The sequence below is a fragment of the Temnothorax longispinosus genome, chromosome 11 (assembly GCF_030848805.1).
Source record: "Temnothorax longispinosus isolate EJ_2023e chromosome 11, Tlon_JGU_v1, whole genome shotgun sequence".
Classification (NCBI taxonomy): domain Eukaryota; kingdom Metazoa; phylum Arthropoda; class Insecta; order Hymenoptera; family Formicidae; genus Temnothorax; species Temnothorax longispinosus.
The window spans coordinates 15120491-15136433 of record NC_092368.1 but is presented as its reverse complement, the minus strand read 5'-3'; the positions used below and the strand labels follow the sequence as shown (position 1 = coordinate 15136433).

General features: G+C 40.6%; 1 protein-coding gene across 1 annotated transcript in view; it reads left to right on the top strand.

The window, feature by feature from the left end:
* The window catches only part of Axud1 (AXIN1 up-regulated 1), a 67882-nt gene that overhangs the window by 37925 nt on the left and 14014 nt on the right, over nucleotides 1–15943 (top strand). The window lies entirely within an intron of this gene.

The window sequence follows — 15943 nt, the reverse complement described above, 5'->3', positions numbered from 1 at the left end:
AACGAGGTATTGTTACGATTTTGTCTTTTGTTTTCCGAATGAGCAATACAATACAGTGACTGCAATACTGTGAAGTTTTGTAATACTGAAGTAAGTAACTTTACAGTACATTACTTCTGTAAGTAACTTCACAGTATTATAATCACTGTATTGTATCGTTCATTCGAAAACAAACGACAAAATTGTAACAATGCCTTGTTTGAATGAAAATCAGTGTGCGCAAATCATTGCTTTTTTGGAAAAAGGCTACACGATAGACAAAATCCGACCAATAACCTCCCCGTAGTGTTCATCGGGTAATACTAATGCTGGCGGTAATTGAATACACAAAAATGCATAGGTAACTTTGATAAGTCATAACTCGGCGAAAAAAATCGTAGATTTAATTTTTTTTTAATTTGCAGTGAAAAGTCTATATTTTACGATGGTTGCCATAATAGTTACGAAAAAAATTCATTTAACTCTGTAGAATGTGTCAAAGTATGCAATTTTTTGGAGACGTAACACGTCCTTACTTTTGGAAGAACGGCGGGAGGGGAGGAGGCTAAATTCAAAATCTAACAATGGTTCCTTAAAGTACAGACTTCACCCTTTAAAATGAAAAAAAAAAATCCTTTCAGATATGACAATTTTTCGCGGAGTTATGCTTATTTGAAGTTGGTCAAAATTTTGACATAAATTTTTGTTGCGATAATTTTGTTGCCCAGTGTATAATAAAAATTTTAATGTTAAAAAATTTAAATGTTTAAAAATTTTTTTAAAATTTAATACATATATAATGTTAACACGTGCAGACAAAGGCAATATTACGGTAGCTATGAACAGATGTCAATACATTCAAAAAACAGAAGACATATTAAAAGATGCAAGTATTTATTCGGTTGTGAATAAGAATCCCGCTAAACAAATTGAAAACAATTGCAACAATTTATTGAAATTATGGTTCAACAAAGAGTACATATCAAAACATGAATATTTTAGAATGCGATTGAGCGACGCTTTTTTACCCAAAGCTTATGCACTCCCTAAAATCCACAAGCCTAATCATCCGTTCAGATTAATTGTTTCTTCAATTGATACAGCTTTATATCCCCTTGCCAGTTTTTTACAAAAAATTATATCTGATAACATACCTAAAACTAGAAGCCATGTGAACAACAGTTTTGATTTGTACAATGCGCTCTCAGGAAAGAAAATTGCAAATTCAGATATACTGGTATCTTTAGATGTGACTTCACTTTTTACTAACATTCCTCTGAGTCTTGCATTGGAGAGTATTAAGAAAAGGTGGCCATATATTAGGAAGGGCACCAACATACCGAAAAAAGAATGTTTAGCTGCCATTGAGTTTATACTGTCATCCACATACTTTACATTTAATAATGTGATATATAAGCAAACCTTTGGTACTCTCATGGGATCTCCATTGTCTTCGATTATAGCCGACATTGTCATGCAAGACTTAGAGGAAACAATTTTAGAGTTGATTGACATTAATTTACCTTTTTATTGCCATTATGTCGACGATATAATTATGCCGGTTCCACGCGATAAAGCTCAATACATATTAGACAAGTTCAATAACTACCATGAAAGGCTCAAGTTTACTATTGAATATGAAATGGATCGTACGTTGAGCTTTTTAGATTTGCAACTGCATATTATTAATGACACTATTGTAATAGACTGGTACCATAAGGTCACATTTTCAGGTAGATATTTATCGTATTATTCGAACCATCCAGAGTGCCACAAAATCGGCACGATATATGGGTTGGTAGACAGAGCTATACTATTGTCCCACCCCATATTCCAGTCCAAGAATATAAAACTAGATATCAATTTATTTAGAGACAACGGTTATCCTTTAGATCTTATCTTTAAAAGAATCAACTTAAGATTGAATACATTATTCAATGGTAAACTAAGCAGGATACAATGAATGTAGGTGATAATAACGAGACTGAAGACAGTTTAAGTGAAAATAGAAGGAAGATCATTGTAATGCCATTTATTAATAACATTTCAGAAAAAACAGCTCATCTTTTCAACAAAAAAGAGCACATTATAGGTTACAGAGTTATTAACAAATTGAATAAAGTCATTAAAACACACAAAGATGGCAATGCATTGGTCTCGAATAACAACGTAATTTATAAAATAAATTGTAATGATTGCAATGCTTCTTACGTGGGGCAAACAAAGCGACAATTTAAAACAAGAATCAACGAACACAAAAGTAATTATAAGCTAGATCCATCAAGACATTCAGTTAGACAGAACATACGATAAATTTGAATCATACTTTTAATTGGGATAATCCCGAAATTCTAGATTTTGAAACGAATTATTACAAGTGGCTTATATAAGAAATGATACATATAAACGAGCAAAAAAATGGCATTAATTTTAATAAGGATACAGAATTGCTTGATGGTTCCTATTTTAGTATTTTAAGTGAGCTTGATAACAACTCAGGGTTTTATTTATTATTGGATTGACATCTCTCGTTATATTAGTCAGTTTGTTGTTGTCATGCGATAATGCTTACAATTAGTCACACATGAGATTCGATATAATACGGTTCTCGATACAGCTTAATCCCACAATTATCTTCAGTACGTATATACTTAATAAATTTATACATTTTTTGGTATAAGGGACTCGTGAAACATTATATTCTGATTCCATATTTATTAAAAATTTTACAGTTCAGACGCTTTCGATTTTTAATTTATTGACTCTTATGGTGACGTGCAGATTTCGCTAACTGACTCGGTTCATTTCCATTGTCAACTGAGGAATAAATAATGGATTTTCGATTTGGATGGTCTAACAAGGTTTTAAAATGCGTCGATACTACTTTACTGTGTTTAACAATTTCTTGTTCCGCGTCTACTCATTGTATAATTAAACATAGAACAGCGTTTATACAACAATTTTACCGTATTTATTGGATATAGAATTTTAGGTTCTTTGAGTATTATTGGTGTGATTTAAGATATTTGATTAATTGGCTGATGAAAGCACAGTGTGCAGAAACGTACCAACATTGTTAATATATTATTTTTGAATTATAATATTCGTTGTTGCTCGTTATTGGCCGTGTTATCCTTGATTCTTTTTATATACACACGAGCTTGTTATTTAGAATTTTAAAACATTTTGCCGTATTGTATTTTTTATTATTTCAAACTTTTTAATATATAACAAGAGCATTATGTGAATAAAAGTACGGACAGTGATGATTAACCTCTTAGATCCAAGAATTTTCACATTTTCTAAATATCAACGTTAATAAATATGAAAATATTTATTCGTAAAAAAAGACCATTTTACAGTTCCGCATTTTTACGTGACAAGCCATACTTGGACGGTGATATTTAAAAATAATGTCACCCATCAACGGAGAGCAGGAGAGAATGGTGAAGCTTCAAATAAAATAAAATTGAGAAGTAGTACTTTTAATTCAACTGTACAGATTAAATTCAAAAGCGCGGAATTGTATTGACGATTCAGTCGCACGTATAACGCATTATTTTCGATCGTTCGTGGATGGATTTATTTTCGCAGAAAGTAGAAGATTCGCTCTCGCGAAATACAGTGAATCTCTCAAGTCTTTCCGGGACTGCAGGATTTTTCGAGTCTGAGATCTCGGATCTTTCCGCGCGTTTTCGAAGGTCGGCATATACGATACTCCTTCTGCGCTCTGGCCTCGTTTCCTCTAAAATTGATGCAGTTTCGACATCGTTCCATCTAACAATGGCCGTGTTGTGAAACTTTCGCAGTGCAACGCGGCACGGCACGGCACAGCACAACGCAGCACAGCACGGCCGAGCCGAGCCGAGTCGAGCCGGGCCGAGTCGGCGATCTCAGGATGATTTTGCAACTACCGCACAAGCCCGTTCGTTCGTCCGTTCGTTCGTTTATTCTACTTGCATTCTACCTTACCGGTCGTCCTGGACTGCACACTTTCACATCCGTGAAAAAGCGTCGGTTGCCGTAGTCGACGGACTTCGCGATCGGAAAGCCGATCAACAGTTGTTTGAAAAATCATCCCTTTCCTCATCATTAAAACAATCGCCGGCAGAAAATTTCTTTTCGCGGAAAACTGAATTAGCTTGCTCGCAGTTCCGAGTATAATAAATATAAAACAACGTATTCCATACTGCAACCTTTACTAAATCTCTTTCTTCCTGACATTATGAAGCATATATCTGGTGGCTTTCATCCCGGCGGAATCCAGATAATTGACCTGTCTTATTGTATTTTTCTCGATAAAACAGACTTTACAAAATTATATTTAAAAAATCGTTTGCTTATTAATATAAAAATAAAACGCGCATTTAAAGCTACGGTTGATGAAATTGTGGTCGATGACTTTAACACTTTGACAATTTCAGTGGTTCGACAGTAAGATCGGCATTCCTCGCGAGCTCGATATTACGCGACATCTTTACGCGGGAAGGTATTTTTCATTCAGAATTTCAAATCCTCGCACGAGAGAGAGAGAGAGAGAGAGAGACGGCCGAAGGATAATGCGGCCGGTGTGTCCGTTTATATCTCCACCTACGGAGGTCGCTCGGTCGGCGGCAAATGTGGGTCAGCCCTCGTTCTCCTTGGGAGTCTCGTACGTCATGAATAAATAGACATTTCGTGCGCCGCTCTCGGCGATCCGCACTTTTGAACGTAACGCAATATGAGAAAATTCGACGGAGGCGACGACGGCGCGATGAAAAAGAAGATCGTGAAAGGCGGAACTACTAAAGGCGGGTCGTCGAATCTACATTGCTCCTCAAATCGCTCGCATTTGCATCACGCGGTGATTTATATTTTTAAAACAATCGGAAGAAGTGTCACTGACTACAGCGCTCGAGAAGGAACATTCTAAATTAAAAAGATAGACGTTAATAATAGAACAGTAGCTAAGAAATTGGTAGTTCTCAGAAATCTGTGAAAAATTATGCACATGATTTAAGGAAAAAAAATTCGGGGAAATCTTTTTGATTTGGAAATGAACACACTTTTGTTGATCATCTAGTTTTTACGACGGATGAAAGCGTTAGGAGTATTAAGCCGGTTCTACAATACGTCGCAAACGATGGCAACTGCTAGTTGAAAAGTATTAATTCTGGCTGCCGATTGCCAGTTATTGTCGCCAAAAAAGTTAAAAGTTCGTTAACTCTCTTTTGACAACCGCAATTGACAAGCGCGACGTGGAAATAACGCTTTTCAACTAGCAGATGCTATCGTTTGCAACGTATTGTAGAACCGGCCTTAGGCTCTTAAGTTGCCTCCACCCTTTGCCACCAATCGCGACGTCACAGCGATGCGAACGTGACGATGATTGTTTGTCCGCGTAACGGGCAACTGTGTCACACTTGCGTATATTGCATATTATTTGCATGTGCGGCAATAATGCAACGAGACAATGCGAAATTTTCAGCCTAGGATTTTTAGATTCTAAGTAATGTCACATGCGCTTACACGGCTCGAAATACCGTATTACGTCTAACAAATGGCTTAAAGGTATTCTTATGTTGAAGTATTAAGTTCATATCTTCTGCAAGTCTAGAATTAAAATCTAAAATATAATGTTACCGAGTCGTTCGAAGTCGTGAATTTTATCGTAAAGATATTGCGACTTTTTTTGACAAAACTTACGATAATTTAATTTTTTCGGGTAAACATTAGTTGAAATGGTGAATCAGATTTTAATAAGTTACATTATAATTTATCAATAGATTATGTAATGATATAATATAATATAATTTAATAGAAATAATGAATAATTAATTAACCATTGACTTGGTTTTACGAAAATCTTTTTATATCACGATTATCCGGCGAGGCCGTCCATTGCAACTCAAGCAACGGTTATTGTTGCGAAGACGAGGAACGGCAGTGACCGAGGAAGCGAGGAGGCTCGTCTGACCTCGCTATTACGGTCCCGTTAACCAGGAGTTCGTCTCGTGCCCTGCCTCTACCTCGCTAGGATCCCACCGCTTTCCTTTTCTTAACGTCTGACCGCGACTGGTTAAACTACTTTGGACCCGGAAACTTGAAGATCGTAGCTTTTAGGATTCCAACTCGCTTCTTTTCCCCCTCCCCCCCCCCGGTCTCAAATCGCTAGAGTTGTTCGGTAACCGAGAACTCATAGATACCAAAACCCAAGAACTTTAATATCTTTAATTCAGATGTTCTCACAGATACAAGTCACATTTTTTCTACTAGATTTCAAGGTACGAAAAATCCTAAAATCTAAGGATTCCTTCAGCCTTTCCGAGAAGAGCTTTCATAAATTTCTACTGCCTTTCCTTTTTTTATTCAATGTCTGACCGCGATTTCTTGAACTACTTACACTTCAAGAAATTGAATTCTCCGTAATCCGAGTAATCCGAAATTATGAAATTCTATCTGCTACATGTTCGAAGATTTGAAAATCTGGCATATAAAATTCTAAAATTTGACGTTCAAGAACAGATGTGAAAATTCTAGAGTCTCCGGTTCGGAAATTGAAGTATTCTGAAATATGAATCGAATATAATTTGACGATGTAAGATCCACGAGTCTCAAAATTTCGTTCTAAAATTCTAAAAGTTCCAAGAATTCGCCAATAATAAATTCGAGAGATAATAGATTCGCAAGGATCTATAAACTTAAATACACACACACATTGTTTAATGCACCAAATCAACCTCATCGTTTATAAATAAATGAGTAATTCAAATCTTGATGTTTAGAATTCACGAATTCTCGATTTTTTCCGATAGATCGTCTAAATTGGACAATGTTCAGATGCGCGAGTTTAAACATTCCGGAATCCCTGGGAGAGAACGAGATCTCGAGCGGATATTTGCAGGGGTACGTTGCACTCTCGGGCGAGTGTGCGAGTCGATTGTGCATCCCGTGACACACGTTATAATACCTCCTCGCGCGTTATCTTCCCGCCCTACCTCCCTGTCAACCCCTTACTACGGCGTACCTCCGCCGTCCTCGCGCACAGCCGATGTCGTCGGTGCATTCCGCGCTTGCAGCCGTGGACCGCGAATTGAATGAGCGCGTGGTCCTCGTATTGGACATGCAATCAGTGGATACCGTGTCGTTCGTGCCTACAACGGTCGCCCGGCTGTTCGAAAATCCAGAGACTGCAGATTCTCGAATTTGAGGGACGTTTGAGCGTTCTAGGACAAAAAGATTCCGAGATTTAGAAATTCTATAATATTTCTACGTTGGCAAATTTCAAATATGCCGAAGCAACTCGGAATTTTGTTTCGAGTTTTAGAATTGTAGTCTTTGAAACAATAGTTTTAATTTTTACTATCTTAAAGTATATTTATAGAATTTTGTATTAAAGAATTTAGAGATGCCAGAATCACGCATTAAAAGATTCTTTGTTCTTCAATAATAAAATTCGACATTTCCAAAATTTTGATGTTCTTCAAAAACTTCGAGTTTTCCAAAAAATTCTAATTCTTTAAAAAGCTTTCAATAGGTTTTATCTAAAAATCCCAATTTTTAATTCAAAAATTGAAAAATTGTGAACAATTCAAATTAAAATTTAAGAGAAAAAATACAAGAATTTTAAAACTATCTTGTATTAAAAAATCTGAAGATACAGAACTCCAAAATATTAAAATTTTTAGTCCCGAAGCCAAGACTTTCGAGCTAAAAATTCCGTACGTTCGTAAATCTCGGGATTCTTTATTCGCGGATCGAAGGCTTCTAAAAGGTCGCTAGGAAAGTCGCCTCACGAACGGCGCGCTAAACCGGCCTCTTAAATGGCATTCAGCTAGCGCTACATCGTGGTGATTGTTACGGCACTGAAAAGCTATAGCATTATGGAAGCAGAGAGCCCATGGTATGTGTATGCACGTGGGCTGCTATAGCGCTACACTGCGGTGGGATCGATTCGACCGGAGGTGGGCGGAACTACCCCCCTCGACAGCCCACCTCCATTTATAAGCCTCAATATACACCCCCTCGGCGTTCTCCATCCGTTCGTCCGTCTCCTTCGCACCCTGGCAGAATATCCGCAGTTTGTCTCGAATAGTCTCGTAATCTCATTCTCTCTCTCTCTTTCTCTTTCTCTCTTTTTCTCTTTCTCTTCCTCTTCCTTTCTTTCTCTTTTTTTTCCTCTCGTCATCCTTCCCCTGTGTTACCCTCCTCCAACCCTCAACACCGCCGCTCGTTGTGTTGCTTTCTTGTTAGCGGAGTGGAAAAGCAGATTTCTCGTCACCCTTATATACCTACGGAATTTCTGATTTATCTTCTACCTACCAGCAGAATTTCTGACTGCTCCGAGGGTGCTTATTATGCAATCCGAATTTTTACGAAGGCTGTTCCTGGAGATTTGTTTAACGTTCGATACGTGCCCGAGTGGATAACGTCGGTTCCGGGCTTGCAATAAACGTGCGCGATGTTCAGTATCGATGGAAACGATTCCCGAGCCGTTATATTCCGTATTATTAAATCGTTATATTCTGATATTAAGCGATATTATGCAAAAATCAGATGAGTAAGCAAGATAAAATAAAATTGATGCATTAATTAATTATTAAATAAAGTCGAAGGAAGTATAAATTGAGCGTGATGAGTTAACGAGAACACACGTGCTTTCCGACGAAGTATGCATCAAGTGTTTCGCTTTCAATTGAGCTGCGGAGGAATCCACGAGCGCTCTTAAGCTGCGAGTGAATCTACGCGGTTAAGAAGGGTGAATACACTATGCCAGGGATAGAGAATCTTCCCTATGCGATTCCGCGTACGCGGCGCCGCCAATACGCCGCGGAAGTGCATAGTTGCGACCGACCGCGTAAGTTCAATAAGTCCCCCCACCCCGATCGATATTGCGTCAATAATTAAGATAAAGCTCCTTCGGCAGCCAGGATTCATTCCTAATTGCTCCGTAATGTTATCGCGATATCTCCTTGTAACTTACCCTCAAATTAAAATTTCAGTCAAGCAAACCCCACTTGAAGTTTAACGAAGAAAAATTGCTCTCTAAGGGTAAGAACATAGAAGTATGCTCGAAATCGAATTGTAGAAAAGATTTTGAGAAATCTCTGTTTACGTAACGGTACACTTTTAGGGAAATTAGACTGTTAATCTTCGAGTTAGAATTGTTATAGAAACTTCGTTCAATTTCACAGCTTTTATTCGTAAAATTTCTCAGACCTTTGAATTCATAATTTGAAATTAAGTTCGCAGTATCTCTTTTCTGTGGAAAGTTCGACTCCAAATAAACTAAGAGTGAAGAGAATATCATAGATAACATTGTAGAAAACTGTATTCGCAGATTCACATAATTTAGCACGCGTGAATCTTTATTCCGCGGCGCCATAGCGGCTCTGTTCTCGCGCTTCGTATTCATCGGCATCGGTGGCTGCTGCACTTAGGAAACACCGGCCACGTGCAGCGGCGATATTAAGGGCTGCGTCGTAACGCTCGCCCTTTCGCCCGGGTTTTCACGAAGCGCGGCGGGCAGGAATACGAGGGATTGTACGAAGGCGACGGGTTTGATCGGAGCTCGATACGGATTTTCGTGGGAAAGAGAAGCGGTTCGGCTTCGGGCTTCGTCTCGCCTGTTTCTGCAAAGCCGAGAAAAAAAAGAGCGGTAACGGAGGGAGGGAAAGTGGGAGGCAGGCGGAGGAGGAGGTGGCGGTGTCCTTGCTCGTACGTGGGGAAAGGAGATAAAAATGTTCTAAGTGGGCAAGAGAGAGAAAAGGGGAGAGAGAGCGACGAGATCAAAGCGGTTTACGACACCAGCAGACGGCGCGATATTACTCCACGCCGCTTTCTACGTATCGGGAAAGCTCCTGAGCTTCATCTTCCCCTCTCCTCCCTTCCCGTCCCTTCTAATTATGTTTCACTCCTCTTCGTCCTCGTCCTTAATGTTTTATCCTTTCATATGCAGCGCTTGCATGCTCGGATCCTTTTCTCGGAATCTGTGGATGTTTTATATTCGCATGTCTGAACTTTCGAGATTCTTCAAGAGGCGATTTCTATTTCAGACACGTCTCGTTTGTCGTAAGTTGACAAGCGCGCGCGAACAGTAATTTATTCGAATTCGATCCTTTCTTAGAAAAAGGAAATACCGTGGATACAAGTTATGGTTGATTAAAGATCTAACATGAGAAATTTTGCATAAACAAATTAGGCTGTAGAAATAAGAAAAATTCCTATAGAAGAAACTCTAATTCTTTATGATTCTGATTCTCCCAAAACGCTTATGATTATCTTTCTTTAAATCCGTTTCTCTCTGTTACGCGTTAAATAAACTTCTGAGCTTCATATTCTTCCCTCTTCCCTTCCTGTCCCTTCTAATTATGTTTCACTCCTCTTCAACCTCGTCCTTAATGTTTTATCCTTTCATGCGCAGCGCTTGCATGCTCAGATCTTTTTCTCGGAATCTGGATGTTTTACATTCGCATGTCTGAACTTTCGAGATTATTCAAGAGGCGATTCCTCTTTCAGACACGTCTCGTTTGTCGTAAGTTGACAAACGCGCGCGAACAGTAATTTATTCGAATTCGATCCTTTCTTAGAAAAAGAAAATACCGTGGATAGGTACAAGTTATGGTTGATCAAAGATCGAGTCAAAGATCTAACATGAGAAATTTTGCATAAAAAAATAAAGCTGTAGAAATAAGAAAAATTCTTATAGAAGAAACTCTAATTCTCTTTGTGATTTTATTTCTCCCAAAACGCTTATGAGATTTTCTCTCTTTAAATCCGTTTCTCTCTGTTACGCGTTAAATAAATGAGGGGTTCTCAGAATTAGGCAGATTTTTACCGGGACACCCTGTAGAGTCGGATACAACGAGTCGATGGGACATGTGCACCGCGTGCCAGCCAGTCGGTGTGCCCGACGAAGGAGAGTAGCGAACAGCCGGCGATATGTGGGCCTCACCGACAAACGCACGCACGCACGCACACACACACAGAGGCACACAGACACACAATACACACGCATACGACGGACAAGCGAGACGGTGTGGGTCGCTCCGGAATAATAAGAGCGAGGAGGGAATGGGACATAATACGAAGCCACCTCTGCTCTCGGTGGCCTCCCTGGAAGCTGCGGAATGCACCACTCTCCCCGCGGTCTTCAGCATCCCTTCGTCTAGTTCCTTTGCCGTCTCCTCCTCCTGCTCTTCCTCTTCTTTCTCTTGCGGACGATTTTCGGGCGATCTTGGGAAACACAAACAACGTAAACATGTTAGTGTATCATTAGACGATGATCGAAAATAATTATTTAAACGGGTTTGGAAGAAAGTACTAGTTTCAAGTTCTTCCGAAAGTGAAGAGTCTTAAATTTCAAGCAAATACACGACCAAGAATACTTTCTCGATTAATTTTTTGCGGAATTTTAAACAATAAATATCTGTGATTTGAATTCGGAAAATTAAACTGCGATGCGTATCTCTTAACAATCTAAATTAATTATTTACTTGTTTTTCAGGAATTATATAATAATTTGTAAAACCTTACACAGCAAGTTAAATTATTACGTAAATCCACCATTTTTAATAAATTGTAATGAAAATAATGCTCTTGGGAGAGTATTGTTGATATTTACGATCTACATAAATGTCTATTAGTGTTCCACTACTAATAATAGATTAATAAATATACATTAATTAATGTACATTAATCAATGTACTATTAATAATATAATGCGTCGTTGTACTGCCATCACGCTATGTAATTAACGAACATTTCGATATAATAAATTTAATAATATTGCTATTTGGCAACAGGTTAATGTAGATTAAATTATGTCACGTTATGCGAATCCTCGTTGATGTATTATCCGCGACAATATGTCGTTGCTGCATGCGATTCAGTGCCGACTCTCGCTGTAGCAAGACGGGCGAGAAATTGAGAGAGGAATAGAAGATTTTACGAGCGGCTCTAGCGACGAGATTGATGACGCGCGACGCGCTGAAGCGAGGAGATCGTGATCGCGCGCGATTCAATCGAGCGATTGTCTTTAAATAGAAAGCAATTAATAAAGCTCGGCCGAGAGGCGACGTTACAAGATGGAGATAGACAAACAGAGGCAGAGCTTTCCCACCGCGACTGTTCGTTCCGCCAATTCAATTAGATGGAGCATCGGGTTACCGACGACTAGTCCTTCCGTATTTAGCCCCGGATTGCTCTCGAAAACGCCAACGGGACGGCCTTTATGGTTCTTCCGCACTCCCCGTGCTCCGTGGCTTTCATTGTCGCGGAAATTTATATCTATTCGGGGGTTTGCTTAGCCCGCTCTTGAGAGAGCCTCTCGGGAAGGAAAAATTCAAGAAGATGGGTATGTTTCGGGTTCGTTTGTTCTTTTATCTCGCTATTGTCGCGTTGCCTCGTTTCATTATTGTATATTACTAGCTTAAACTACCCGGCGTTGCCCGTGCTTCTTATATCAGCATTTCTGGAAATGTGAAAATTAAACATGTTGAAATTAATTCATAATTTACAGATTCATATAATGTGTCACTTTGTAATAATATACTAAACTTAACTTATCAAGGGGATGAAATCAGGGAAAGGGGGTGGGATATCCAGATAGCCTATATTTTCCGCAGGGGGATCTAGAGAGTAACTATGCAAAATTCCATCAGATCGGTTCCATCAAAGGGTTTAGGAGTTAGTAGGGAATATATACAGACCGACATTCTAGTTTATGTAGATATATACATATATAATTATATATGTAGATATATATACATGTGTATATATTTTATTATATATTACAATACTTGAATTATTTATGCTATGTATTACATTTCGCGTCTGATGACCAAAGTACTAGAGAATTTAGCTAAAAAATTGCCGCAAAGAGGCACCGAGGGCGGACCAATATTCACGCGAACACTACGAATTGATAATCGTACAAATTATCTGCCATTAGTTATACTAAATTTGTCGCTTTAACAAGAGCGGAAGTACCGGAACAAGCTGTCTTCGAGGTCCCGAGGCTTAAAATGTCGCGGAGAGGGCGAAGGACTCGGTTCGCCTTTTAATTCCGCGGCCGCCGTTCCATTCTCACTTAAATTGAATATCGCTCGTATCGGACGATTAAATTCGGACGCGGATTACATACCTAGCTCTACGTGTATCGCGAAACGACTTTCACGGCGGATCAATAGTCGTACAAAAATTCCCCGTTACTCGTTACACCCGATATCTGTTACAACCATTGTCGCTAAAAACCGCAAGATTCTCAAGATCCTATATCCTCCGCTGCTGAGAGTCTAAGATATGAGTCTCCAAGACTCGCGCTTCTAGTTTCACAGCCGCCGTCCGGCCTGGTCCGGCACTCGTGGCCCCCCGTGCTCGAACCAGAAAAAAAATGCGTCCCACGCACCGATTCGACGCTCGGGCAGATTCGAGAGTATCCCGAGTCAAATCGAGTAAATTCCAACATTAGGCGGTCACGCGCATTTAGCATCCAGAGTAACTTTGCACCAAACGGTAGGCGGATCAATACTCGCGCGAACGCCGATCAATAATCCTGCGAAACTGGCGCGGCTCTCTCGTTTACACCGGAAATCTCGGCGTCTCGTCGCTCGAGAAAGGGGACGAGAGACACACCGGTGGAGCCCGACGCGCCGTGCTCGCGCCCCCTCCGGAGGAGGAAGCTCCGGCTCTTCGGCCGCTAAAATTCCACGAGAAGGACTCCGCTCGCCTTCTAGTTTCTCGCGGAGCGTAGAGACAATTACGGGCGCCCGCCGCGCGCAAGCGCTGCGCTCTCTCGTTCGTTGAACCGTCCGTGAGAGAGAACCGTTCAAATGTGTGTACGCGCATATGCGTGTGCGCGCGCGTACGTGTATATACGCTGTGCATCAGATAGAAAGGAAAAAATACAGATTAGAGGGAGAGGGAGAGGGAGAGAGAGGGAGAGAGGGGGAGGAAAAGAGGGAGGGGGCGAAGGGAGGAGAGAGAAAGGTAGAGAGAGCGAGGGAGAACCAGAGATAGGCAACAATCGCTGGACGCTATACCGCGCGCCGTTTCCGGTACCAACGCTATCCCCATCGGACCTCGTATCCACTATCCTGCATATTTTCGAAGCGACGAATAGTAAACTGGTAGTAGAATACCAGAGCGTATATACCGACTTGTATTCAAAACGAGGCGTTATTCCTCATTTAGGTGCAAGTCGATCTCTGGCGAACGTCCCGGGAATGTCTTCCGGTCCTCTGAACGTCCTCCCTCTAGTACAGTCGTTATCCCGAGGAGCGCGGTAGGAATCGATCGCGATCGCGAAATTCGCGAATCCAGCTGACCGCAAAGCCCCTCGCGATAATCCTGCGCAAAGTTCCTCTGCGAAGGGGGAGACAGGACTGCGAGAATCACGAACGGCTTTGAGGAGCTGACCTCGATGGAGAACGTTCGTCGAAGGAGGCATCTTGGGATCCGGCGAGTCTCCTTCGGCGAGATCGCGCGGCGCGTATATCAGCAAGAAAACGGCGTTGTTCATCGTGCACGCTTGCATCACCGTGCTCGTCTCGCTTACGTCAGTCGATTTTGTTATTATTGTGCATCACCGTCGCCGCGTACTTGGTGTGTGCATCTCGCTCCGTCCTTCGTTTTCCCATGTCCGCCGTTGCGGCACTCGTTCTCGATTCGCGTCCCCGAATTGGGAATTGAAAAAATACCGCGAAATAATCACGAAAAACCATGAAAATTTGAAATAAATTCTGCCAGGTAAATATTTGCGGAGCGTACCGACTGGGATTAGGCTTTTTAATTTATCATTTATACATTGTTTGTACAATAGGTCGGCTTTTTTGTTTGCCGGGTATAACCCGTACCCTAAAAACGTTTAAATCAAAATATTTATTTTATTTCATTTAAATTTGATACAAAAAAAACCGCAAATATTTTTCTTCTTTTAAAAAGATTTTATAAAAATTACAAAGCGAAAAATTTTTAGGAAGCATTCTTTACACAGTATAATTATATATACCGTTTATTTATTCGAAGTATTTAATTTCCGGATATAATCGCGCGATGTGTTTACATCTTTTCCTTTATTTTGAGTTATTCTGTATGATGACTTCATTTAATTTAATACAGACAGATTATGCTCTCAGTATATAGTTCGCGAACGGGATCATTTTCTCACGCAATTAACGGATCATCATGCACGAGTAATGCTCCACGCGACTTCTTCGCGAGTAAACTTTGCTTCTCCTCGTCGATGCGCCGCGTGCATCATTGGCATAATTAGACTACGGCGAATGAATGCATCATCGTTATATTATAGAACAGTCTATTCACATTGTACAGTCGAAACTGCAGCCGGAAAAAATGCAATTCGGATTTCTATTTCTACTCGACGTAGCATCGAAGAACGAAGTGCAACTGCATATTTAATGCAATATAAGAAAAAGCAACGGTTCAAGATATCGCGCAGAACATTAAAAAAATAATAATTTGTTTGCAACAAAGCGTCAAATATCAATTTATCCCGCATTTTCTCGAGTGACCTTTGTTTGAGAGCCTCCTTCGCCAGCTGCGCCGTTTTGATTACGTCACTTCTGTTTTATCCTTTAACTCGGCGATCTTTTTCGCAACGCGGCGCGAACTTCAGAATCTCGTTAGAACGAAACCGCACGATTTGTTTTGCTTCGCCGGAATAATAAAAAAAAGAGAGAGAATTTACGCGTCGCCACGCGCCATTCGGCGAAATTAAAAATACAACGAAAAAAGAGCGATGAGAAAGATCGGCCCGATACCGTCGATGACTAATCCGCTCTACCGGGTGTGCTCTTTGAGAACCGCTGCGCTCCTCCGCGGCGCGGCCGGCGCGCGTCCCGTGTGCACCACTCTATTACGCATTCACCAACACACGTCCTCGGCGTGTCTTCCATCCGAGCCGGGTCGAGCCGAGCCGAGGGGATCCGAGAGCGCGACGTCGGCGTCGGCGTCGGCGTCGACG